General features: G+C 45.4%; 1 protein-coding gene across 1 annotated transcript in view; it reads right to left on the reverse strand.

The window, feature by feature from the left end:
- LOC140120487 (ribonuclease T2-like) overlaps nt 1-26476 on the reverse strand; it is a 292997-nt gene that overhangs the window by 266182 nt on the left and 339 nt on the right. The window lies entirely within an intron of this gene.

Genomic DNA, 26476 nt, shown 5'->3' on the forward strand with positions numbered 1-26476 from the left:
TCCAGCCTAGTTGTCGAAGAGTCTTTATTGTGACGTTCCTGTGAAGAATCAGCTCTTGTCTTGAGGAGCTTACTACTAGAAGGTCGTCCAGGTATGGAATGAAGGATATTCCTTCCTTCCTCAGGAATGCTATTACCTTGACAGTTATCTTCAAAAAAGTTCTCGGTGCAGAGGATATTCCAAATGGAAGAGCTTTGTACTAGAAGTGGGCTTCCTCGCCTTCTGGTGATAGAACTGCAAACCTGAGAAACTACTGAGAGTTGGGGTATATTGGGACGTGGTAGTAGGCGTCCTTCAGGTCTATCGTACACATGAACGCCCGAGGTTGGATTAGAGCTGAAGCAGAAGAGACGGTCTCCATCTTGAAACCTCCTGTAGCGGACATACTTGTTTAAGCCTTTAAAGTTGCAGATCATTCTGGACTTCCGGTTTGGCTTTTTTATGAGGAACAACGGTGAATAATGTCCTCTTCTTTGATGTTCCGGAGATACAGGCATAATCACATCTAACTCTATTAACTTCGGTACTTCTGCCCAGAGTTGGTGTAATAGATCTTGAGACGGTTGCCTGGTTAGGACATAATTTGTGGAAGGAAGAGCGGTCAATTCTATTTTGTAGCCGTCCCGGATAATAGACAAGATCAAGGGATTTGACGTGATCCGGCTCCACTGTTGGTGAAACTTCAGCAACCTTCCTCCCACTTTGGCGTCATTGCTTCCTGTAGCTCTAGACGGAGTTACTGGCACTAAGGAGAAACCCTCTGCCTCTTCCACCTTTAGGGTAGCTCCACCTTCCTTGCTTACCCTTTTCCCCTATATGACCGTCTCCTGTCTTTGGGGCCTTGAAAGGGAGGTTTCTTCAGGCTGGTTCTGGATTCCGGGAAGCCCTTCTTCCTATCCACTGCCTTTTCCAGCACAACTTGGACTTAGACCTAAAGTCTCCATTCCACTGACCTAACCAGAGGGATCTTCTCACCGAGTTGGATAGTGCTCCTTCCTTGGCACTAATCCTTACCCCTTCTGCTGAGGCATCTGCGATGAATGCTGTAGCTGCCTTTAAGGTCGAGAAGCTATTTAGTAACAAGTCCCTCGGGGTTCCATCCCTGACATGTTTTTCCAACTCCATTACCCAATGAAAAGGTTGCGAGCTACAGGTGTTGTAGCGATGTTGGATTTTAAATTCAGCATGGAACACTCCCAGCTCTTTTTCAACAGACTATCTGCCTTTCTATCCAGCGGGTCCTTCAGCTGGGTAGCGTCCTCAAAGGGCAAGTCGGTCTTCTTAGTCATCTTGGTGAGCTGAATGTCCATCTTGGAAGCTGAGTTCCGTAACCTGGCTTCCTCTTCATCGAACAAAAGATGGTTACTGAATTCTTTGGATAAGGAAATTTTATTTTCCGGTTCCCTCCTTTCTCCCCTCCCTCCCTCAGCTCTTTAAGAGTGTTATTAATAGGAAAAGACCGAAGAGTTCATCCTGGATGGATTGCGTCTCTTCTACCTCCTCTATTTTCAGGGTATCACGTCCGGCCTTTAAGAGGGGTTCTAGGTCTTCAAAAAACAGAAAATATCTTGACTCCATTTTGTTTGCAGAGATGGAGGGAGATGTATCAAACTCCAATGAATCCCTGACAGTAGCTCCTTCAGAGGCTGAAGCGGAACCTGAAGAGGAGTCTATTATCCTCTTTTTTGAGGTGGCTCCTGGGGGGTAAATGCAGCCAAGGATGACAAAACGGATGTTCGCACTTCTTCCTGGATGAAATTACGCATTTAGTCCATGAATTAGGTCCTCTCCTCACAAAGCAAGTTGTCCAGGTATTTCTTTCACACAGGTTTTCTAAAAGCGCTCGGCAGTTATATACTACACATATTGCATTTTTTGGGAGCCGTTTTCTTCCTCTCCGAGGAGGATTGTTCCTTAGAACGACCTTTTTCCTTCTCCTTGGGATCCTACCAAGGAGAAGGAGAGCCCAATTAAGGAGGTGCTATAAATAAGACATGTGGGTGACCCACCATCCTATCCCTTTAACCCCTACTCAAAGGAGGTGGGGATATGAAAACCAAACCTGAAGCCTCCAAATTGCAGGGTTCCATATTCCCAGTAGAGGGACTACAGTGACCAGCCAGCCTAGAATGTAATAATAACAATTGAAGGCCTGGAGTTCAGCGCTGCAATAGTTAAAATGACAGGATTTTACCTTGCAAGGGTGAGCCAGGAGAGATCCACCAGGGTCTATAATGTAAATGTGGCCCATGTCAAATACACAAAATACAAATGTGTATAACGCACGTATAGGCAAGGCAGGCAGACCGACCTGAATAACGCCAGAAAAACCTTGAAGCAGGCAGGTTAGGTGTATGCTCCGGTGCGAAGATTAGACCTCAGATCAACGCGATTACCACGCTAGAGCCATTTAAACTTACCGCCCCACAATCCTGCTTCTGGGTCGCGCGGCTTTGATGTCACATCCGGAGCTGCGGGCAGAGCCGGAGAATCACAGTTCGATGGGCAGAGGAAACGGCCGTGACCCGATCAAGGCCCGAACTGAGTGGGGTAAGAGACGAATCCCGTGCCTCGGTGCTCCCCCCTCACTGTCCCAACTAACGGGAAGCGAAGAGAGAACTTTCTCTCCACTCCCTGCCCTGTGTAGGGACAGGAAACCACTGGAGCGTGGATGCGGGGGAGGGGCAGTTAACCTCTCTGCTTCCTGTCCCTACAGAGGTCAAGGGTCATCCTCCAGTTGGGGCCGTCATGGGGGACGCCATGGAAATATACGATACATATTCACAGTACAAGGTCTTGTTTTCTTTTTTCTATTATTGATACTATAAGCTGTCTCTCTATTGTACAAGACGGAAAGAACTCCAATAATGGCATGTATTCTTGCTGTATGTTAAGACTGTTGAGGATATCATATAATTAGTTTTTATCTGATTTTAAAATCAAAAAGGGGGATTCTAAAGTGTTATAGGGAGGAGTAAAGGATTTCATTACTACAAAAAACTCTTAACTTCTGGAGTCGGGCAAGCAATGCCGAACATGCAGCTGTTTTTTTTTTATATAAGGCCTGTTTTAAATTGATAAATTGTGAGTAAAGAAAAGTTTTTAATAGTGAAAACCTTGCACTATTGCAATTCTTTCTATTACCTGTCAGTGAGTTGAACTAGTGCTTTGTGAAATCGAGCGGAACTAGTGGTGGAGAAGTGTGGTTTCCGAGCCAGAAGACCGGACACCTGCACCGCAACCCACCTCGAGCCGCAAGACTGACAAGCAATTCTAGTCGGACGAACGCCACACCGAGGGAACAAACACTTAATAGGAATTTGCCTCTACTCGGGTAAATGAACTGAGATTATGAAAGGTACTGTTCCTACTGACTCTCCTATATTATACAATATTTCTGAGAGACGTTGAAGACTTACCCCTGTCTTATTTACCAAACACAAATCAATTCAGGAAAATGTGGAGTGGGTCCAGCTAAAGCAGGAGAAGGCCCGTTTGCACCCATATTTCACCCTCCTAATCTTCAAACTACCTGTCTTCACAGAAATTGCAAAGACCAGGTCCTGATATCTATTAGGGTTTTTAATATCCAATTTATCCACCGCATTATTAATTGTGGCAAAATAAAGATAGGACTTATGTTTTAAAAGATCCAGCAAATTTCTCAATACCACCAAAGAAAAAGGAGGAGGGATATAAATAAATGAAAAGATACAAAGTTTATTCCACAAAGATCAGAACGTGAAAATAAAATCAATCAATCATTAAACCTTAATCAAAAATTCAAAGGGTGGGCTTACACACAGCGCGCAGACGATAGCCAAAAACACAACAGAAGCCCAGGAGGGGGGCCCTCGTCCCATACCCACTGAACCACAACCGGACCACAGCAAGCACACAGCAATCCACAGTTAAAGTGTAACCGTCATTTCAAAAAAACTTTTGATATGTTGTAGGGCAGGTAATTTTAAGCACTTTTGCAATTGGATTAGTTACCCGAATCTTGCTCCATCCTCTTGTATTCTGCAGACTTCCCCTAGATATAAGTGACTGCACCTGTATACTGTATAAACTAATAATCTAAACAGAAACTGCAGCCCCCTCCACCCCTCATCACCTCACACTCCACAGGAAATGGCAGGAGAGAAGAGACTCCAAGCTCTAATGTGCTGAAGTTTTACTTAGATAGGTAGGTACATAGATGACCCAACGAGCACATGACCAGCCGGAAGGCATAAAACACCAATTGCTCTTCTTGTAAAGACTGGGAAATGTAGTCAGCAGTTAAAGAATGGAGAATACACAGCTACATTACCCTCTCACAAGAATAGGCTATTATTCCCAGTTTCAAAAAGTGATACACAGTTCTCTGTAAACAGGTATCAAAGGGTTAACTTTCGTACATTCAGAGAGAAGCAGCAGTAATTAGCAGGTTAATTGTTTGTTAATCCCATAAAACTGAAAAGTTTTCTAAATCCTCTTCATTCATGTTGTATGAGCTGGATTAGTTAGTTGTTAACAAGCCCTTTTTAAATATTGGGACCACTTTCCCTTGTGCCTGTCACTTAACACGGTACCAGTCATTGTTGAATCTCTGAAAATTTTAATCAGTTACAATGCACAGAACCAATCTGGTGTGATGTGTAGACATTTATGCAAATTGCATATAATGGGGCTCATTTACTAAGGGTCCATGGACAGCACTATCGTCGGATATTCCGTCGATTTCCGGAGCATTTAGCAGGGGTTTCTGGCAAATGATATCGGAATTTGGCGCATTTGGCGCATCGGCGACAGCTTTCATTTGACACAAATCGAGGGGCTGGGTAGATTCAGACTAAGCATGGGATTAAACTTTTAAATTGTGTCACAAGCCATGCACTTTTATGTACCGGGAAGAAGATGGTAAACTCCAGCGGACATGAGCGGGGAGCAACACATGCAGGATAGCGGGCGCACAATGTAAGTGATTCGCGGCAGATGTGCATTCTTGTCAGACAACGCAGCTTGGGGAATGCCAGGGACAGGTAAGTAAATGTGCAGACAATGAAAAAGATTCAAACAATCCAGCACTTTTTATATAAAAATTCTAAAAAAACTCTTCATTATGGCTAACATACTATTGCGAATGTCGTATTTAAAACAAAATTGAAACCAAAGAGAGGCTGATGATGTCACAGATAGAAAAAACACACACTTGCATTCAGTATAGATTTTTTTCATACATGGTAAATGTATCTCTTGTAAATATAAAATAGATCATATGTTTTATTTAGACCGAGGGGAAATTGAGGTTTTAATTAAAAAATCCAGAAAGAAAAATACAAAAATATCTGTGAAGTACATTCCGATATTAAATAAGGACAGTGTTCTTAGAAATATCTTAAGCAAAGGTTTTCAGTGTGTGGCAAGAAGAGGAATATATTTAGGGTCTATTTGGTCTCCTAGCTATTATAGCGATAAAAATTATCAAAAAAAATAAAACCTGGCTATCAACCAAGGGCTTTCATGATTGTGGAGGTATTTTTTTTTACTTTTTTAAATTTTCCACCTTTTGGCTTGTACAAGCGTTCAATGCTCAGTTACATAAAGCCAGGTCCTGCCAGGAGGGGGAACCCAGCGGGGAGACAAGCAAGCAGCCTCGGGGCACTCACCGGACCCTGGGGCTGTGGCAGGAGGGATCAAATCGCCCGGTAAGCTCACCGGGGCGGTTTTCTGATCCTCGGCGGACATACTTACACGCTGCGATCATGCTTGACCACAGTGTGTAATGGGTTAAACACCCGGGATCTGAGTTTTTCCGATCCCGGGTTTTAGTGCCGGATCTGGTCTGTGCTAATACAGCCAGACACCAACACCAGATTGACCCAATGTCCCTAAATCTTCTTCTGCCGCGGTGCCGTAGAAATGCATAGCTTCAGAAGAAGCACCCTTAATGACCGCCATTAAAAGCCAATAGGGCAGTCATTAAGGGGTTAAGTAAATGTTCCCCAATGTGTTTTTTTGCAGTTACCATGCAATAACAGAACAGAACCAATCTGGTTAAAGATGTGTAGATTCAAGTTATTGACAGTGCAAACTGCATATATTGGGGCACATTTTCTTACCCGGCCCCAGTGGGATCCCCTATCTGGACTGTCAGACGAGGATGCACTCTTGCGAACAATTTTGAAGTTAAATCCTGTGGTTTGTCCGAATTCGTTGGATCGTCCGACAGCACGATTTGTGTCGCATGAAAGCCGACACGGTTGTGCCGAAATCCGATTGTGTGTGCCAAAAACCCCTTTTAAATCCCTGTCCCACCAGCGCAAAATGCAAATCGATGGGATTTCTGCGGGGCCCTTAGTAAATGAGTCCCTCTAATTCACTGTAATTCAGTTGCCCCTAGACACGACCCTCTAACTTCTGACTTTGGGTCGGCTGGCCGCCATCTCGGATTTCTTCGCGAGATCTTGCAGCTGAGATTTCTGTCACTGCTGTTTGCCTGTAGCCACGCACCCTGCACGTAGCTCAGAAACACTCACTGATCACTTCCTGCCAGGAGATCGTGAGCAGAGAGAGAGGCTGCAAGCTATAAGCTACTAGGAGATACTCCTGTGAGATATTCTACATCTCACAAATATAACAGTGTAAAAGTATGTTAGCCTCCGTCTGTCATGCCTCTGTGTAATCTCATGCATCTCTGATCTGGCTCATCGCTCTTTAGTACAATGTCAGAAGTCATTTTGAAAGTGTATATACACCTGTACCCTGATAATGTTACCACATTGTCACCCCACAGAACTAGATGGATAATAAGAGAGGTCCATCCCACACCCTGGAGCAGCCTAGAGAGTGAAAAGAGCTAAAACAGCAATAACACTTGTAAAATTGTAAATGTAAATTGTAAGGGGTTAATGTGACCTTTATTGTGTAAACATCACTAAGGGATTGAAATATGAGGTTTTTTTTTTTCGTGGGAAAACCTTTTCAACGGGAACTTGTCACCACATTTTCCCACATACAGTACAGCAAGTGACAGGTACCTATAGAGCCCCTGCTTTTAGCGAAAAATTGTTTCCCTTACATCCACATGAATCATATTATCTTATATTACCTGGCATCAGAGGGAGGGGGGTCCTGCTTGGCTCTCCCCTTCCATCTACTCCTCCCCAAGCCTTATGCTTCCTTACTATTTCGCAGTTCATGTCCTGTGACCAGGGTGACATCATCTCAGGTCCTTTATACCCTTAACATTAGCAAACTGTACCCCATGTTTATCTGTTTTCTGCTGATAACTTGCACCTAAATGGAAGGGGGGCTGCTGTGCTTGGGGAGAAGATCCTAGCAGGGATGGCGGAGTATTTAAACTAGGATTGGTGGAGGAGGATAAGGCAGTGGATAAGGAGATCCACAAGTTGCAAAACAATAGTGAGGATATATGTGCCGGTAAAATTACTTTAAATCAGATAAATATCTGTGGAAAATTAAACTGTATGTTCACAAATGCCAGAAGTATCACAGGCAAAATGGGCAAGCTTGAAGCTCTGGTATTAGAGTTGTTGGTGTAGCAGAGACATGGCTCGAGGCATCACATGATTGGGGTGTTAATATTCAAGGTTTTACACTCTTTCGGAAAGACAGGGCAAATAGGAGAGGAGGTGGTGTATGTCTGTATGTCAGAAGAGACTTAAAAGCGATTGTGAATGAGAGTGTGAGGAGGCTGAAACTTTGTGGGTTGATAATTCAAAGCCAAGAGAGCTTTGAGAAAATTATTTTTGGTGTAATATATAGACCCCCTGACATCTCTGAGGAAATAGAGGGTCACCTATAAAAACAGACGGAGCAGGCTACACAGGAGGGGATAGTAGTGATCATGGGAGACTTTAACTTTGCAAATATAAATTGGGGTCAGGGCTCTTCACCTGTGAAGGGGAGAAATTTTATCAACTTTCTGCAGGATAATTTTATGGTGCAGCTCGTAGATGATCCCACAAGAGGTGATGCATTGTTGGACCTTGTAATTTCTAACAATGCGGAGATTGTCCAAAATGTCAGTGTCCGGGAACCCCTTGGGAACAGTGATCATAATATAATTATTTTCCTCTTAAACTGTAAAAAGCTGAAACAGGTGTGAAAATTGAAAACTTTGAATTTTAAGAGGGATAATTTCCAGAAATTCAGGGCTTCACTACAGGATACAGACTGGGATGAAATACTGTCAAAAGATGATACTAATGTTAAATGGGTTAAATTCAAATCTATCCTGGGTCATTATACAGGCGGTCCCCTACTTAAGAACACTCGACTTACATACGACCCCTAGTTACAAATGGACCTCTGGATATTGGTAATTTATTGTAGTTTAGTCCTAGGCTACAATAAACAGCTAGAACCGTTATCACAGGTGTCTGTAATGAAGCTTTAATGTTAATCCCGATTCTTATGGCAATCCAACATTTTTAAAATCCAATTGTCACAGAGATCAAAAAAGTTCTGGCTGGGATTACAATGATAAAATATACAGTTCCAACTTACATACAAATTCAACTTAAGAACAAACCTTCAGACACAATCTTGTATGTAACCCGGGGACTGCCTGTATTTATTCCAATAGGTTACATTCCAATAGGTCCAAATTTATTCCAAATAATATGAATCTGACAGGCTTTCAATACTTACAAAAAACGTACCAAAATCTGTAAAAAGGAAATCAAAATCAGCCAAAATACAAAATAAAGGACAGGTGGCTTAAGATAGAAAAACATATCCCAAGAAATGTTTTAAGTATATTAAAGCGAAAAAAAATGGGTCAGAGCAGGTTGGACCCCTTTATTCTGAAAATGGGGCATCGGTGATTGGAGACCAAGAGGCGGAGATACTTAATATTTTCTTTTAGCTCCGTTTATACGATAGAAGAAAGAACTTCTGACGTGGGGGGTGCCAGTGCGGGTCATGTATGCTGTAATATGCTAGACTGGCTTTATGTAGACATGATCCAATTTAAGCTCAATAAAATCAATGTGTACAAGTCTCGTGGACCAGATGGGTTACCCCCCAGAGTTCTTAAAGAACTCAGTTCTGTTATTGCTGTACCTCTGTCTAAAATCTTCAGGGATTCCGTAATGTCTGGTGTGGTGCCAAGTGACTGGTGCAAGGCCTCTAGAACTTCGCCAGGCAATTATAGGCCTGTAAGCTTAACTTCCATTGTGGGGAAAATATTGGAAGGGTTAGTAAAAGACTATATACTAGAGCAGCGGTGGCGAACCTATGGCACGCGTGCCAGAGAGCTCTGCTCTCACTAGTGATGCCTTAGTGAGACAGTAGTAGCCGATCAGTGCCCGCCCCTCCTCCTCTTCAGCCCGGGAAACAGTGGGACGAGAACAGAGTGAGACAGCTCACAGAACGGAGCCAGCAGCAGCAGCAGCAGAGAAGATAAGAGGTCAGGAGCTGCTGGGGCTGCTCACCCACATGTGCACACTTACAGAGGTCCTGGCAGGTGAACTATACCAACTATAAATACTTGTGGTTTAGTGTCCCAAATCCTGCTGTGTGACAGCTGTCTGTGGCCACATTGCCTGTATCTGAAGGCATTACCTGCAGATGGCAGCCAGTGAAGCCAGGACAATCCCACAGTAAGCACCCTATGCACAATGTAACCGGGTGCTGTGCTGCATCACTGGCTGCACTGTGCAGGTGATGAGCGCTGTGGACAGAGGCAAGTGTATATGTGGCCACGGACAGCTCTCATATGGGTGATCCCAAATCCACCTGTGCCTCCACCCCACAACAACCACTTTGCCCTACAAACCACCTCCCAAAATACCAATTTTTTGCCATTTTGCAACATTTAATAAAATGTTATGAAAAGTGGTCAAATGGGTGTACAGTCCTCAAAATGGTAGCACTGAAAGCGCATCTCATATCACAAAAAATTACACCACACACAGCTCCGTACACCAAAGTATGAAAAAGCGCCCAAAAAATTTGCACCAGAAGATGGCAAAATGACTTTTTTTTTTAGTACAGGAGGTTTTAATTTTTTTAAATGTATACGAACATTATTAAACCTATATAAATATATTATCCCTGTGATCGTACTGAACTACAGAATAAAGTAGACCTGTTGTTTGGGGTGCACAGTGGAAGCTGTAAAATCCAAGCCCACAAGAAAATGTCACAAAGGCATTTTTTTAACCAATTTTACTGCATTTGGAATTTTACTGCTTTTGGAATTTTTTACCACTTCCCAGTACAGGGAATTAGATAATAAATACCATCACTATGAAGTGCAATTTTTTACGCAGAGCTCTTTCACGGTGGGGAGTAAAAAACTGAAACGCAAAAACAAAAAGGGGGGTAAAGATGGCAATATTTGGTCCATGAACAAGCTAACTTATCACAGTCCCCCAGTCCCTGCATGTACTCAGGACTGCTGTCACTGTATGGGGGTAATGATAATCAGTATATGGTGGTAATATACCTCACTGAATGGCAGTAATATGATATTCATCGCTATATTTGTATAGCATAGTATAGCAATACTATTGGTAACATTGGCCTTTCTATAGTCTTTATTACCAGAATGATGCTATTTATGTGGTTGTAAAGGTGGCAGCATAATATGGCAGTATTATTTGTCTTACTGTTAGGTGATATTGTGGCACCATTGGGCTAAATTTCTGTGTTGGCACCCCACGATAGAAACGTTGGCTTTGGTTTGCAGTTTGGGCACTCGGTCTCTCAAAGGTTCGCCATCACTGTACTAGAGTATGTGACATCAAATAGTATAATAAGTGACAGCCAGCATGGGTTTATTAAGAAAAGAAGTTGTCAAACTAACCTGATCTGCTTCTATGAAGAGGTGAGCAGATGCCTGGATGGAGGAGCAGCTGTGGATATTGTGTTCTTGGACTTTGCAAAAGCATTTGACACTGTCCCTCAAAGACGCCCGATGGGTGAAATTAGGGCTTTTGGTTTGGCAGAAATCATTTGAAGGATCGTGTCCAGAGAGTTGCGGTCAACAATTCCTACTCGGAATGGTCTCCAGTTATGAGTGGTTTACCCCAGGGTTCTCTGCTGGGCCCACTACTATTTAATATATTTATTAATGATATAGAAGTAGGAATTAATAGCACTGTGTCTATTTTTGCAGATGATACCAAGCTGTGTACTGTACAGTCTATTGAGGATGTGCATAGGCTGCAGGGTGACTTGGACAAACAATGTTTGGTCATCCACTTGGCAAATGAAGTTCAATGTGGATAAATGTAGGGTTATGCACCTGGGGGCTAATAATTCAAAGGCAAAATATGTCCTTGGGGGAGTAAATCTGGGAGAGTCTTTTGCTGAGAAGGACCTGGGGGTACTAGTAGATCATAAATTGAATAACAGCATGGAATGTCAATCAGGTGCCTCTAAAGCCAGTAGGATCTTGTCATGTATCAAAAGTGGTATGGACTCTCAGGATAAGGATGCAATATTTCCACTGTACAAGGCATTGGTTCGGCCTCACCTGGAATATGCTGTTCAGTTCTGGGCACCGGCCCTGGAGTTGGAGAGGGTTCAACGTAGAGCCACAAAAATGATAAGGGATATGCAGGGTCTTCGTTATGAGGAAAGATTAAAACAACTAGATTTATTTAGTCTGGAAAAGAGATGACTACGAGGGAACATGATTAATTTATTTAAATATATGAATGGTCCATACAAAAAAATATGGTGGTAAATTGTTTCAGATTAAATCAAATCAAAAGACGAGGGGGCACGGTCATCGTATGGAGAAATCAAGGTTTAATCATCAGAGGCACAGGGCTTTTTTACTATGAGAACTGTCAACCTGTTGAATAGCCTACCTCAGGCGCTGCAGAGAGCTTCAAGAAGGGTCTAGATGCCTTTTTACACCTAAATAACATTGATGGTTATGTTATATAGTAGTGTTTCCTCTAAATCCCTTCTTTATGCAATCCCTTCCCTTCCTTGGTTGAACTTGGAAGTGTCTTTTTTCAATCGTATATACTATGATACTTTGTATTTAACTCGCCACATAAAAACACAGCAGCCAGCCAGCTTTTACTCCTGCTCCTCCAAGCAGGCTGCTTGATTTCATTTTCATTTTTATCACATACATGGTGTACAGATGGGGGGCGTGTTCGGCACATAGCTGCATGAAGATGCACCTAAACTGAGCACCGCACCTGCTTGTTCTATTGCCAGCCACATGTCCATACAGGATCCTTGTACCATCTACATGGGGCCGAAGACGACTGGTCCGAAGCAGGCGACAATACAGGAGGCTTCTCAGGGCTCTATCAAGCAATATATGGACCCACCCAGATGGCACCGGCAGGACGCGGTTTGGACACAGAAAGCTGCATGGCGCAGAGAGAAGACCGGCACACGCCACAGCAGAAAACAAAGCGGCAGACAAGCCTGCTGAAGGGGGGCAGAGCGAGGGCAGGGAGGAATTTGAGTTTACGCCAATGCCAGAGCTTGCGGCTGTAACACTGAAAATCGTCAGTAGCTCATCGCCACAGGGGGGGTGGGGGAATCTCCTTTTCCTATTCACTATCCTGGCCACCCAAGCCTGACCCCTAACTCCTGGAATCACAACTTCCCTGTCCCCTCCGCTGGGCTCCTCTCCTGCCCTTACATTTAGCCCAGCCTCACAACAAACCGACACCTCTTGAACTCCAAGCAGAGCCAACAGGCCACATCTTCTCACGCCACACTTTCCAAGGCCCAGCCACACACTGTTACTGGCAAGTACATCTACGCACCATACCTACAAATAGTGATTTGGAAGATCTTTTTCACAAATTAGAGGCCTCTCACAGGAGAAATATGGAAGATGTAAAGAAAGAAAGAATGAATTAGTTACTCACCGGTAATTCTATTTCCATTAGTCCACCATGACGGCCCACCTGGAGGATGCCCCTTGACCTCTGTAGGGACAGGAAGAAGAGAGGTTAAATTCCCCTCCCCGCATCCTCCCGCCAGTGACTTCAAAATAACCACGCTGAGGAAGATGCAACAATGATTTATTTATATGTTTTGATCACATACAGCTTTATCATTGTGAATACAACGTAATCTTAAACAAATCAAGGGAGGGAATCTATAGGCCGTCATGGTGGACTAATGGAAATAGAATTACCGGTGAGTAACTAATTCATTCTTTCCACTTCGTCCCCCATGACGGCCCACCTGGAGACTTACAATATAAGTAGTCTTTTAGGGAGGGATTACGGCCTGGAGCACCTTTCTCCCGAAGGACAGATCCTTCGAGGAGGGCAAGTCAAGTCTATAGTGTTTAGAGAAAGTAGAGGAGGAAGTCCAAGTTGCCGCTTTGCAAATTTGTTCTAGGGAGGCCCCTCTTTTCTCTGCCCAGGAGGTGGATACAGCTCTTGTGGAATGTGCCCTTATTCCTGATGGTACGGGGATCTCTTGGATGTCATAACAAGAAGATATCGCCATCCTTACCCATCTAGCGATGGTTGCCTTGGACGCCTTCCTCCCCTTATTTTTCCCCTGAAATTGGACGAAGAGGTTAGAATCGATACGCCAGGATTCGGTTATTTCCAAGTATTTAACAACAGAGCGTCTTACGTCTAGAGTGTGCCATTCGCGTTCTCTCTCGGAAGACGGATTCTCGCAGAAAGAAGGTAGTATGATCTCCTGACTTCTGTGGAATTCTGAGACCACCTTTGGGATGAAATTTGGGTCCAGCATAAGAATAATTCTATCATCAAGAACCTTCATATAGGGTTCCTTAATAGAAATTGCCTGAAGTTCACCCAGTCTCCTTGCTATCAGGAATACCGTTTTTAGTGTCAGGTTTTTTACACTAGCAAGAGAAATTGGTTCAAATGGTTCCTTAACTAAAGCATTTAAGACCAAAGAAAGATCCCATGAAGAAGTCCTTTTAAGGACCTGTAGTTTTAATCTAGAGGCTGCTAGAATGAATCTTTTCACCCACCTGTGCTCGATGAGGGGTTGTTCGAAGAAGGCACTTAGGGCTGATACCTGGACTTTTAAAGTACTTGTGGAAAGTCCCAACTCCAGACCCTTTTGAAGAAAGTCAAGAACCTGCAAAATATTTGGGTTAGATTGACATGGTGGTTTATCTGCACAAAAAGAAGAACATTTTTTCCAAATTTTGTGGTAAATGGCAAAAGTGACAGGTTTTCTACTTGCCTTCAGGGTGTTTATAACAGCGGAGGAGAGTCCTTGGGACTTCATATAGTCCGATTCAGGATCCACGCTGATAACTGGAGCTTTCCTGGATTTGGATGAAAGATTGGACCCTGTACCAGGAGATCTTCTGACACTGATAGAATGACTGGATCCCGAGTGGTCATTTGCTTCAGAATTGGGTACCAGCTCTTTTTGGGCCAATTTGGGCACACAAATATGGTCTGCGTCTTCTCTAGGAAAATTTTATCTAATACTCTAGCGATCAGGGGAATAGGGGGGAAGGCGTAGGCGAGAGTGGTGTTCCAAGAGTGGGAGAATGCATCCAGATGATTTCTGGTCTCCCCTTTTTCCAAGGAAAAAAAGTGTTGACACTTGGTGTTTCCTCTTGTTGCAAACAAGTCTATCTGAGGTTTCCCCCAAAGAGAAGACAGGTACTGGAATATCTCTTCTTTTAGGCACCACTCGTTGGGAAGTATCTTCCTTCGGCTGAGGAAATCCGCCTTTGTGTTCTCTGTTCCCTTTAGATGGGTAGCTGAGATTGATAGGACATGGTCCTCTGCCCACAAAAATATTTGTCGTGTTAGGGACATCAATAATGGGGATCTGGTTCCCCCTTGCCTCTTCAGGTACTATACTGTCGTAGTATTGTCGGACAGTATCAACAGGTGGTGTCGAGCTAGTTGAGCAGTGTTTGAGCCGAGTACCTCCCAGACCGCTCTCAGCTCCCGGTAGTTGGACGACCTTCTGGAGATCTCTTCTGTCCAGGAACCCTGTGTCAATTTTTGAGGAAGCACTGCTCCCCAACCGCTCTTGCTTGCGTCTGTCTGTATGGTGATATACGGACTGTTCCTCCAGAAGATTCCCCTGTCTAGACTTGCGTCTATCAGCCACCACTTGAGATCTTCCTTGACTGTAGAGGGGATTGATACTTTTTTGTCCAGTCCTTCCGAACTCCTGTTCCAGGATCTTAGGACCCATTTCTGGAGGGCTCGAGTATGGGCTTGGCACCAGGCCACTGAGGAGATGCAGGCTGTTAATAGTCCTAGGACCTTCATAGCGCCCCTGATGGAGATAAGAGACCTTCTTCGGAATCTTCTTATCTCTTCCTTGATGTGATCCCTCTTTTCCTTTGGAAGGAACGACATTTGCAGACATGAATTTAAATTTACTCCCAGGAATTTCTTTACTGTGGCTGGTGATAAATCTGATTTCTGGTAATTTACAATCCAGCCCAGTCTTTCTAAAGTTCCTATTGTAATATCCCTTGAGGAAATTAGGTTCTGTTTGTCCCGTCCAATAACCAGCAGGTCGTCTAGATATGGTACAATCAATATGTCCTGCTGTCTTAGAAACGCCACCACCTCTATCATCACCTTGGTGGGGGCTGAAGATATGCCAAAGGGGAGTGCACAAAACTGAAAATGTAACGTGGAACCCCCCGGAGATAGGACAGAGAATCTTAGGAACTTTTGTGAAGAAGGGTGAATGGGGACGTGATAATATGCGTCCTTTAGGTCTATAGTGCACATTAAAGCATTCTGGTGGATAATGTGGGTGGCAGACCTTACCGACTCCATCCTGAACTTCTTGTAGACGATGAAGTCGTTGAGTCGCTTCAGGTTGATTATCAGCCTGTTCGATCCGTTTGGCTTCTTTACAAGAAAGAGAGAAGAATAAAACCCTTGTTTTCTTGTTCCCGAGGGACCTGGGTAATATTTCCGGAAGACAATAAGGAGGATATTTCTTGCCAGATAAGACAGTGAGACATTTTCGACATATGGGGAGAGGGTGATAGGTAATTTGTAGGAGGAAGTTTCTTGAAATCTATCTTGTATCCCTGAAGAAGGATGTCTAGAACCCAGGGATTTGAGGTAATTTTTAGCCATTCCTCTCTGAACTTCAATAATCTTCCTCCTACTATGGTGTCATTGCTTCTTGTTTCTATTGGGATCAGATGATGCTGAGAAAAGAAACCCTTTACCTTTTCCCCCTTTCGGGTAGCTCCAACGACCCCTTTTCCCTTTATCTTTGTATTCATCCCTTTGGCCTTTAAAGTCCCGACAGGGCTGTTTTCTGGGTACTGGCTTATTTTCCGGGAAACCCTTTCTCTTATCTGATGCCCTTTCCAAGATGGTATCAAGTTCTGGACCAAAGACAAATTCTCCTGAAAAGGGGAGGCCACACAACTTTGTTTTTGAACGGATATCCCCATTCCACTGCTTCAGCCATAGCGCCCTTCTTGAAGCATTTGTCAGAGCTCCCTCTTTTGATGAAAAACGGACACCCTCAGCTGCAGCGTCTGCTAAGAAAGCTGTTGCTGATTTTAGTAGGGGGAAATTTTCTAAGATTGTTGTTCTAGGAGTTCCCTCTTTAATATGGGATTTTAGCTCGTTCAGCCAGTAGAGAAGGTTCCTTGCAACTGAAGTTAGATTTTAGATTTTAAACCCTACATGGATGTCTCCCAAGCTTTCCTTAGCAGAGAATCGGATTTTCTGTCCATGGGGTCTCTAAGCTGCGCTGCGTCCTCAAAGGGCAGGTCTGTTTTTCTTACTATTTTAGTAACCTGCATGTCCACCTTAGGGCAGGAATCCCACGATTTAGAGTCTTCTGGCTCAAAAGCTAATCTTTTCCTGAAGTTTTTTGTTATAAGGATCCTTTTTTCAAGTTCCTTCCACTCTTCAGACACTAGTTCTTTGAGAGTGTCATTTAAGGGGAACACCCTCTGGCGCTTTGCTTTTAAACCCCCAAACAACTCGTCTTCTTTGGATTGGGGTACAACCACGTCCTCAATTTCTAAGGTTTGTCTGATGGCCTTCAGCAGGTCATCTAATTCATCTATTTGGAATAAATGTCTAGATTCAGCAGATTTGACAAAATCCTAAGGGTTTAAGGAGTCTTCTGTCTCTATTATAGAACAAGAAGGTGTCTCCGAATCACTTCCTGCCTCGGATGGTGATGACTCGGATTCTAATCTGGGCTTTTAACATGGGGGAGCCCTAGACGTAGCTGCAGCTATAGATGAGACTACTTTCTCTTCTATGAAACCTTTAAGCTTGTCCAGAAAGGATGTTTTCTCCTCTCGCATAAAGTTGTCAATACACACTTTACAGATCAGCTTTTTATACGAAACTGAGTGGTTACACATGTTACATTTCTTGGTTCTGGTTTTATCCGATTTCTCGGGTCTTTCAGGCTTGCTAGCCTTATCCCCCTTCTCCTCTTTGCCTTTCCCCCTAGACCCCAGGTCTTTGTCCTAAAAGGCAAGTACAGGAGACTAGTAACCCACTAACATTGCATACACAGTGGCAATATATCCCCTTCAAATCTACCCCACTTACGGATACTGGAGGGTGCAGGAAAATTGGGTTAACTTCGTCAGTCATGGTAGACAGTAAAAGATTTTGGTCACAGATACTGGAGCCGTCGTCACAGAGCAACTAGACCTCAGATCATAGTGATCTACCTGCTTTAAATACCTTAATGGGGAGCCCATCCCCCTTAGAAGTGGCTGCGGTCAGCGTCTATCGGCTCCCAGTAATGCATTGCGGCTTTCCCGCGTCACTTCCGGTCGCGGCCGGAAGTCGTCACCAGACCTCGGGCTGCCGGGAAGTGTATCTCTCTTCGGCCGCGCGCGCGTGTAATCAATATCGCGGCGCCGCCGGGATTTCGCCGTGGACGGCATCACCCGTGAGTAAACGCTTCGCCCCCCCCCCACCTCGGGGAGAGAGGGCACCTCTCTATGACCTGCCTCGGTAGGGACAGGAAGAACACTGGCGGGAGGATGCGGGGAGGGGAATTTAACCTCTTTTCTTCCTGTCCCTACAGAGGTCAAGGGGTATCCTCCAGGTGGGCCGTCATGGGGGACGAAGAAGAAATAAATAATGTGGGCTCTAGAGTGTTGGAAGTGGAAGAGGCTCAGGATTATGATCCATTTTAGAAGAGCAGCGGTAAGTCATAAAAGCACAGTCTATCCAGATTTCCGACATTCTCACTCACAAAGACCACATTGAAAATGGACACAGGCGCAACAACCTCAGGATTAGGGGCCTCTCTGAGAAAGTCTGAAAGTCTCCCCCTCCCACTCAGAAGACTTTTTCTCATCCCTTCTGCAGCGCCCGAAAAGTCAGCACGTTGAAAATAACCGCGTCCACAGGTCCCTGGGCCCAAAATCGTCTGATTCAGCAAGACAGTGTGACGGAATATACCGCATCCACTTTCTACAAAGATAAAGAAGCTATGCTGAGATGTGCCAGAAATGCAGAACCCTTTTCCTTTAAGGCCTCAGCCCTCTCCATCCTCCCAGATCTGGCAAGACAAACACTACAACTCAGAAATGCACTCAAACCCCTTCTCACCATGCTCTGAGACAAGAATATCCTGTACAGACGTGGATACCCATTCCAACCGAGGCACAGCATGCAGGGAAAACTGTAGTGTTTTTTGATTCTGTCCAACCCCTACTCCTGTGTATTTCCCTTTTGTTGCCTTTCCACACCCTTCAATCACGAATACGCATCTAACCACCGACCAGGCCCATATTCTCCTTCTATAGATACAAAGCCATAACACCCCAAATAAAAAAGGGGACAAATCCTACACCGTATGCATCGCAAACAGATCATGATACCCCTATTTCAGGAAACACATTTCTGCATTTTAGACATGCCAAATTGTCTGACCAATTATTACTCCATTTGGCACCACAGTCCAAACCCAACTCGTAAGGCAGGCGGGGTTTCCATAGCCATACACTCTGCCATACACCCATAGAACACACAGCCATCAGCACAAAGCCATCATCTTTGTGACAGCCTAAACCTGTACTGTGACAGGGGCTGATATTATCAGTCTCCTGTCACAGCAGCCCCTGTATACAGCGAGAGGCTTGCAGAGAGGATGCAATGTGGATCCTCTATGCAGGTCTCTGTATGCAAATCACTGATAACAGTGATCCAATGGGATGTTAGATTACTGTTACCATCAGAGGTCGCACTAACATTTTTCCAGAAGGGTAAAAATACTCCTCTCACCATTTTTGAGGAGTATTTTTACCCGAGGAGGAGTATGAAAATTTCGGTAATACACCGCACACACTACACTACACCGCACACTACACCACACTACACCGCGCACACTACACCGCACTGCGCACACTGCGCACACAGAACGCTACACTGCGCACACAGAACGCTACACTGCGCACACAGAACGCTACACTGCGCACACAGAACGCTACACTGCGCACACTGCGCACACAGAACGCTACACTGCGCACACAGAACGCTACACTGCGCACACAGAACGCTACACTGCGCACACAGAACGCTACACTGCGCACACAGAACGCTACACTGCGCACACAGAACGCTACACTGCGCACACAGAACGCTACACTGCGCACACAGAACGTTACACTGCGCACACTGCGCACACAGAACGCTACACTGAACGCTACACTGCGCACACTGAACGCTACACTGCGCACACTGAACGCTACACTGCGCACACTGAACGCTACACTGCGCACACTGAACGCTACACTGCGCACACTGAACGCTACACTGCGCACACTGAACGCTACACTGCGCACACTGAACGCTACACTGCGCACACTGAACGCTACACTGCGCACACTGAACGCTACACTGCGCACACTGAACGCTACACTGCGCACACTGAACGCTACACTGCGCACACTGAACGCTACACTGCGCACACTGAACGCTACACTGCGCACACTGAACGCTACACTGCGCACACTGAACGCTACACTGCGCACACTGAACGCTACACTGCGCACACTGAACGCTACACTGCGCACACTGAACGCTACACTGCGCACACTGAACGCTACACTGCGCACACTGAACGCTACACTGCGCACACTGAACGCTACACTGCGCACACTGAACGCTACACTGCGCACACAGAACACTACACTACACACACACACACACAGAACACTACACTACACTCACACACACACACAGAACACTACACTACACTCACACACACACACAGAACACTACACTACACTCACACACACACACAGAACACTACACTACACTCACACACACACACAGAACACTACACTACACTCACACACACAGAACACTACACTACACTCACACACACACACACAGAACACTACACTACACTCACACACACACACAGAACACTACACTACACTCACACACACACACAGAACACTACACTACACTCACACAGAACACTACACTACACTCACACAGAACACTACACTACACTCACACAGAACACTACACTACACTCACACAGAACACTACACTACACTCACACACACACACAGAACACTACACTACACTCACACACACACACAGAACACTACACTACACTCACACACACACACAGAACACTACACTACACTCACACACACACACAGAACACTACACTACACTCACACACACACACAGAACACTACACTACACTCACACACACACACAGAACACTACACTACACTCACACACACACACACAGAACACTACACTCACACACACAGAACACTACACTCACGCACACAGAACACTACACTCACGCACACAGAACACTACACTCACGCACACAGAACACTACACTACACTCACGCACACAGAACACTACACTACACTCACGCACACAGAACACTACACTACACTCACACACACAGAACACTACACTACACTCACACACACAGAACACTACACTACACTCACACACACAGAACACTACACTACACTCACACACACAGAACACTACACTACACTCACACACACAGAACACTACACTACACTCACACATACAGAACACTACACTACACTCGCACACACAGAACACTACACTACACTCACACACACAGAACACTACACTACACTCACACACAGAACACTACACTACACTCACATACAGAACACTACACTACACTCCACTCACACAGCACACACAGAACACTGCACACACTCACCCGGCCTTGCTCTGAAGTCCCGATATAAACGCAGCCAGCTGTGGGCAGGTAGGGAGATGGAGCAGGACAGGGAGCAGCAGCCCCGCTGTCCACAGGTCTCCCGGGGCCTGCGCTCTCGTTCTGAAGCGCTGCTGACACAGATCACTGTGTCACGTGTCCCGCTGAGCAGCCCGAACCGCTCAGCCTGCGCGCTGCAAGGAATAATTGCCAAGCATAACTTTATGCATGGCAATTATTTTGGGGGGTAATGGCGCCTCATCACGTGTCTATGACGCGTGGTGAGGCGTTAATGCGACCTCTGGTTACCATGTTAGATCACTGTTATCCATGATCTATAAATTAGATTAGCAGGGAACATGTGCACCCCTATTAAAAAAAAGATATCGAAGGTAACATGCTCCACATATGGTGTCCCCCTGTATAATCCCTCTGGAAGGCGTTTTTCCAACTCTATCCCCAGGGATAAAGTCCTCCCCAGAGTTGGCTTTGCAAACCCTTTACCCATGTCCTATCTCCAAATTTAAGAAAAGCTTGCTGCGCCTTTTTTTTCCATTTTCTCGTGGCCATGTGACAGATCATACCCTGGCTTTGGAGATCCTCGGACCCCCCCTCTAAAATACAATGGGTGGAAGCCCTTAACCAAATCTTACACATGGAAGAGCTAAGGGCTAGAGATCTAGGCAAATATGAGATGTTCCACTGGATTAGTATCATACAGTAAGCAGAGCTGTGTGTTACAACAAGCAGTGCACCTGTGTGACCATTGTCAGATTTCTATCCATTAAAGGAAACCTACCATTTCAAATGGTAGGTTTAAGCTGTAAACACCGAGCACCAGCTCGGTGAGCTGGTGCCGGTGCTTAGTTTCGTTAGTGTTAAAACCGCGGTATCGCGGTTTTAACACTTTTTAAACTTTATAGCAGAAGCCGCTTCGGCGCTGCGCGCGACCGTGCGCGCGCAACGCCTGCGGCATTTCCTATGTAGGCGCGCGCACGATCGTGCGCACGCAGCGCCGAAGCAGTTTATGCTATAAAGTTTAAAAAAAGTGTTAAAACCGCGATACCGCGGTTTTAACACTAACGAAACTAAGCACCGGCACCAGCTCACCCTGAGCTGGTGCTCGGTGTTTACAGCTTAAACCTACCATTTGAAATGGTAGGTTTCCTTTAAGCAAACATAAAAGCTTTATATAGAAGGGCAGCAAGCAGAGATTTATAAAATTGTAAGAAATTGATACAGAAAGTATATTGGAAAATTGTACAACTTTTCATTATGCAAACGACATTTATCAGCTGAAATGGCAATACCCCTTTAACTCTATCCCCCTCTAAATAACCCTCCCCTACTGCATTATCCGTTTCTCTGTCTTCTCTATCTGTACCCCTTTCCCACCCCCTAGTTAAAAGCTCTTTCAGCTGACTAACCATATTTTTCCTCAGCATAGCTGCACATTTACGTTGTAGCCATCCGAAGCAAAGGGCCTGTACAGTAGCTTAAAGAGAAGTCGGTCCAGTTCTCCATGAAGCAAAACCCCTCCTTCCTGCACAACTTTCTGAGGACGCGTTCACACGTTCTATACAGGGGGCGGGGAGCGGGCCGATCGCACAACCATTTGCATGTGTTTCTGTGGAAACGCATATATTGGCCCGAGCCCCACCCCCTGTGCACTAGCGTTGCGTTATAAACGCAATGCTAGCAGAACGTGTGCACACGCCCTAAGCCACTTATTTAACTCCCTGTTTCCTGCTGTCTCTAGTGACGCTCATAGCACTGGTAAAAGGCAATGGCAAAAAAACCTCCTGAACAGCCAAGTTGCACAAGATAAATGTATATGTAGAAACCTATATACATTCATCTTGTGCAACTTGGTTCCCCTTAACTACAATATATGCAAAAACAAAAAAGTAGTTAAGGGTGTGTTTTTTTTTTTTTACAAAATGTACATATTTGATTTATACAGCAAACACATCACTTACATATTAGATACATACTAACATTTTTCTGGAAGGGTAATAATACTCCTCTCACCATTTTTGAGGAGTATTTTTAGCCAAGGAGGAATATGAAATATACAGTGATACAAATATATAACTCCTAGTGGTATATATATATATATATATATATATATATATATATATATATATATTATATATATATTTATTTATTAATGTCTATTAATGATCTAATAAACATCTATTAATACAAGAAAATCATTAAAGCCCAAGTTTTTTTTTGCCACAAGTGGTGCACAACTCCATTGTCTTAACCTACAGAGCGGACGAGGGCTGACACCGGCCATTGAAGACACCTCCCCCCCCCCCCATAGACTGGCCTGGGGCTGATGCCGGAGTCAGACTTCTCCTTCCCCTGCGGTGCCAGCCGCAGACCCCACAACAGAACAGACCGGGGCTGACGCTTCTAAATTTATTTATTTTTGGGTGTTTGAGGTTGTTACCCTCTTTTTTTTTTTACACTGTTTATTTACTTAAATTATTATTATTTTTTTTAATTACAAAGCATACCCAGCGCCTGCCACACGCCCCGCCACATCGCTGTCACGCCCGCCCGCAGTGCCTGCCACACTCACCGCCACATGCAGCGCAGCGCCTGGCACACTCACCACACACACATGCAGCGCAGCGCCTGGCACACTCACCACACACACATGCAGCGCAGCGCCTGGCACACTCACCACACACACATGCAGCGCAGCGCCTGGCACACTCACCACACACACATGCAGCGCAGCGCCTGGCACACTCACCACACACACATGCAGCGCAGCGCCTGGCACACTCACCACACACACATGCAGCGCAGCGCCTGGCACACTCACCACACACACATGCAGCGCAGCGCCTGGCACACTCACCACACACACATGCAGCGCAGCGCCTGGCACACTCACCACACACACATGCAGCGCAGCGCCTGGCACACTCACCACACACACATGCAGCGCAGCGCCTGGCACACTCACCACACACACATGCAGCGCAGCGCCTGGCACACTCACCACACACACATGCAGCGCAGCGCCTGGCACACTCACCACACACACATGCAGCGCAGCGCCTGGCACACTCACCACACACACAGCGCAGCCCAACCCAAGTGGGGATGTACCCCATGTGGCAATTGTGTTGCATGCACTGACATTGAAAGAAGTATGACATTTACTGACTCTCTGGGAAGTAAGAGTTTTGACATCACTTGGCCAGTCGCGTGTTCCACAAGAGGTGTGATTTATTATGCCGTCTGTCCGTGTCCCAAGATATATATAGGACTCACAAGTCCATAACTGAAAGTGAGAGTGCGAGAACATGTGATTGGGATTTCCAATGCAAGAAACACTGAAGAAGACCAAATTCCAAAGACTATTCCCCGACATTTTTTTGAATATCACTGTTGTGATTCCAGTTTATTGCGTGTTCAAGGAATTAACCACGTTGAAACAACTCTACACGGTGGTTCTCTCATGAAAAAATTACAACAGATTGAAACTAAATGGATCTGGTGTCTGAAAACCATGCAGCCTCTTGCGGCATTCCAGTGATCTCCCGGTAAATCCCCCCAATGTAGGGCATATGGGGAAAATGTTTTCCCCAGACCCGGTTTTATTCATGTGTTTTTATCATTTATACTAACTTAGTTTTTTCCTTCCCTTTCTCTGCAGGGCTAATTGGTTCACTGTATGAATAGATAGGACTAACCTCCTCACCCTATACAGGTGATGGATTCTTGATAGATGGATCATTTGACCTAGGAGGGAGGATCAATCCACTTTAGACGCTGAAGATACTGGTAGCTAAAAAGTATCGTCAGCGTCTAAAGTGGATTGATCCTCCCTCCTAGGTCAAATGATCCATCTATCAAGAATGCATCACCTGTATAGTGTTGTTCACACAGCATAGTTCCTCCATGCTGTTTTTCATACTTTCTTATATTTTTATATATTATTTGCCACGCAGTAGTCACAATAATTTCATGTTTGGTTTGGCAGGATTTATGCATAATGATTCATATACATGCAATACATACCCTCTTTGTTTATACACCCTACCAGTCGGCATACCGACTTTCTGCGTTCCTTGTACACTGTAGCACTTCTTCACTTTATGCATTGCATTTCACATAAACAGTGATCTATAGCATTCATCATTTTTTTGAATATTTTTTGAATATTGAAAATATATTTCGCCCAGCCATGCACGCAGCGCAGCGCCTGGCACGCTCAACTCGCGCGCAGCGCCTGGCACGCTCACCCCACACACACAGCGCCTGGCACACGAACCACACACACACACGCCGCGCCTGGCACACTCACCACACACACACACGCCGCGCCTGGCACACTCACCACACACACACACGCCGCGCCTGGCACACTCACCACACACACACGCAGCGCCTGGCACACTCACCACACACACACGCAGCGCCTGGCACACTCACCACACACACACGCAGCGCCTGGCACACTCACCACACACACACGCAGCGCCTGGCACACTCACCACACACACACGCAGCGCCTGGCACACTCACCACACACACACGCAGCGCCTGGCACACTCACCACACACACACGCAGCGCCTGGCACACTCACCACACACACACGCAGCGCCTGGCACACTCACCACACACACACGCAGCGCCTGGCACACTCACCACACACACACGCAGCGCCTGGCACACTCACCACACACACACGCAGCGCCTGGCACACTCACCACACACACACGCAGCGCCTGGCACACTCACCACACACACACGCAGCGCCTGGCACACTCACCACACACACACGCAGCGCCTGGCACACTCACCACACACACACGCAGCGCCTGGCACACTCACCACACACACACGCAGCGCCTGGCACACTCACCACACACACGCTGTCGCTCTGGGTCTCTCCAACGCGCCGCTGACACAGATCACCGTCACGTGTCCTGCGGAGCAGCCCGAACCACTCAGCCTCCGCGCTACAGGAAATAATTGCCATGCGTACTTTGACGCATGACAATTATTTTGGGGGTTAATGGTGCCTCGGCATGCGTCTATGACGCTTGGTGAGTCGTTAATGCGAGCTCTGGATACATATAGTACACATATCACATGTTAGACACACTATGCACTCATCCACTACATTCATAACAATGTATGCGGAACTACTTCAACTAAATCGGCAGTGCCAGGAAATCTAGGTAGTAGGGCATTAACATGAGGCTGCTAGACTTTAAAACAACCAGAATCCCCAAATGTAATGTATTGTTTGTAGTACTTATGTTTTTAAAAGAAAAAGACACCTTATGGGCACT

This window comes from Engystomops pustulosus, chromosome 3, assembly GCF_040894005.1.
Source record: "Engystomops pustulosus chromosome 3, aEngPut4.maternal, whole genome shotgun sequence".
Taxonomy (NCBI): domain Eukaryota; kingdom Metazoa; phylum Chordata; class Amphibia; order Anura; family Leptodactylidae; genus Engystomops; species Engystomops pustulosus.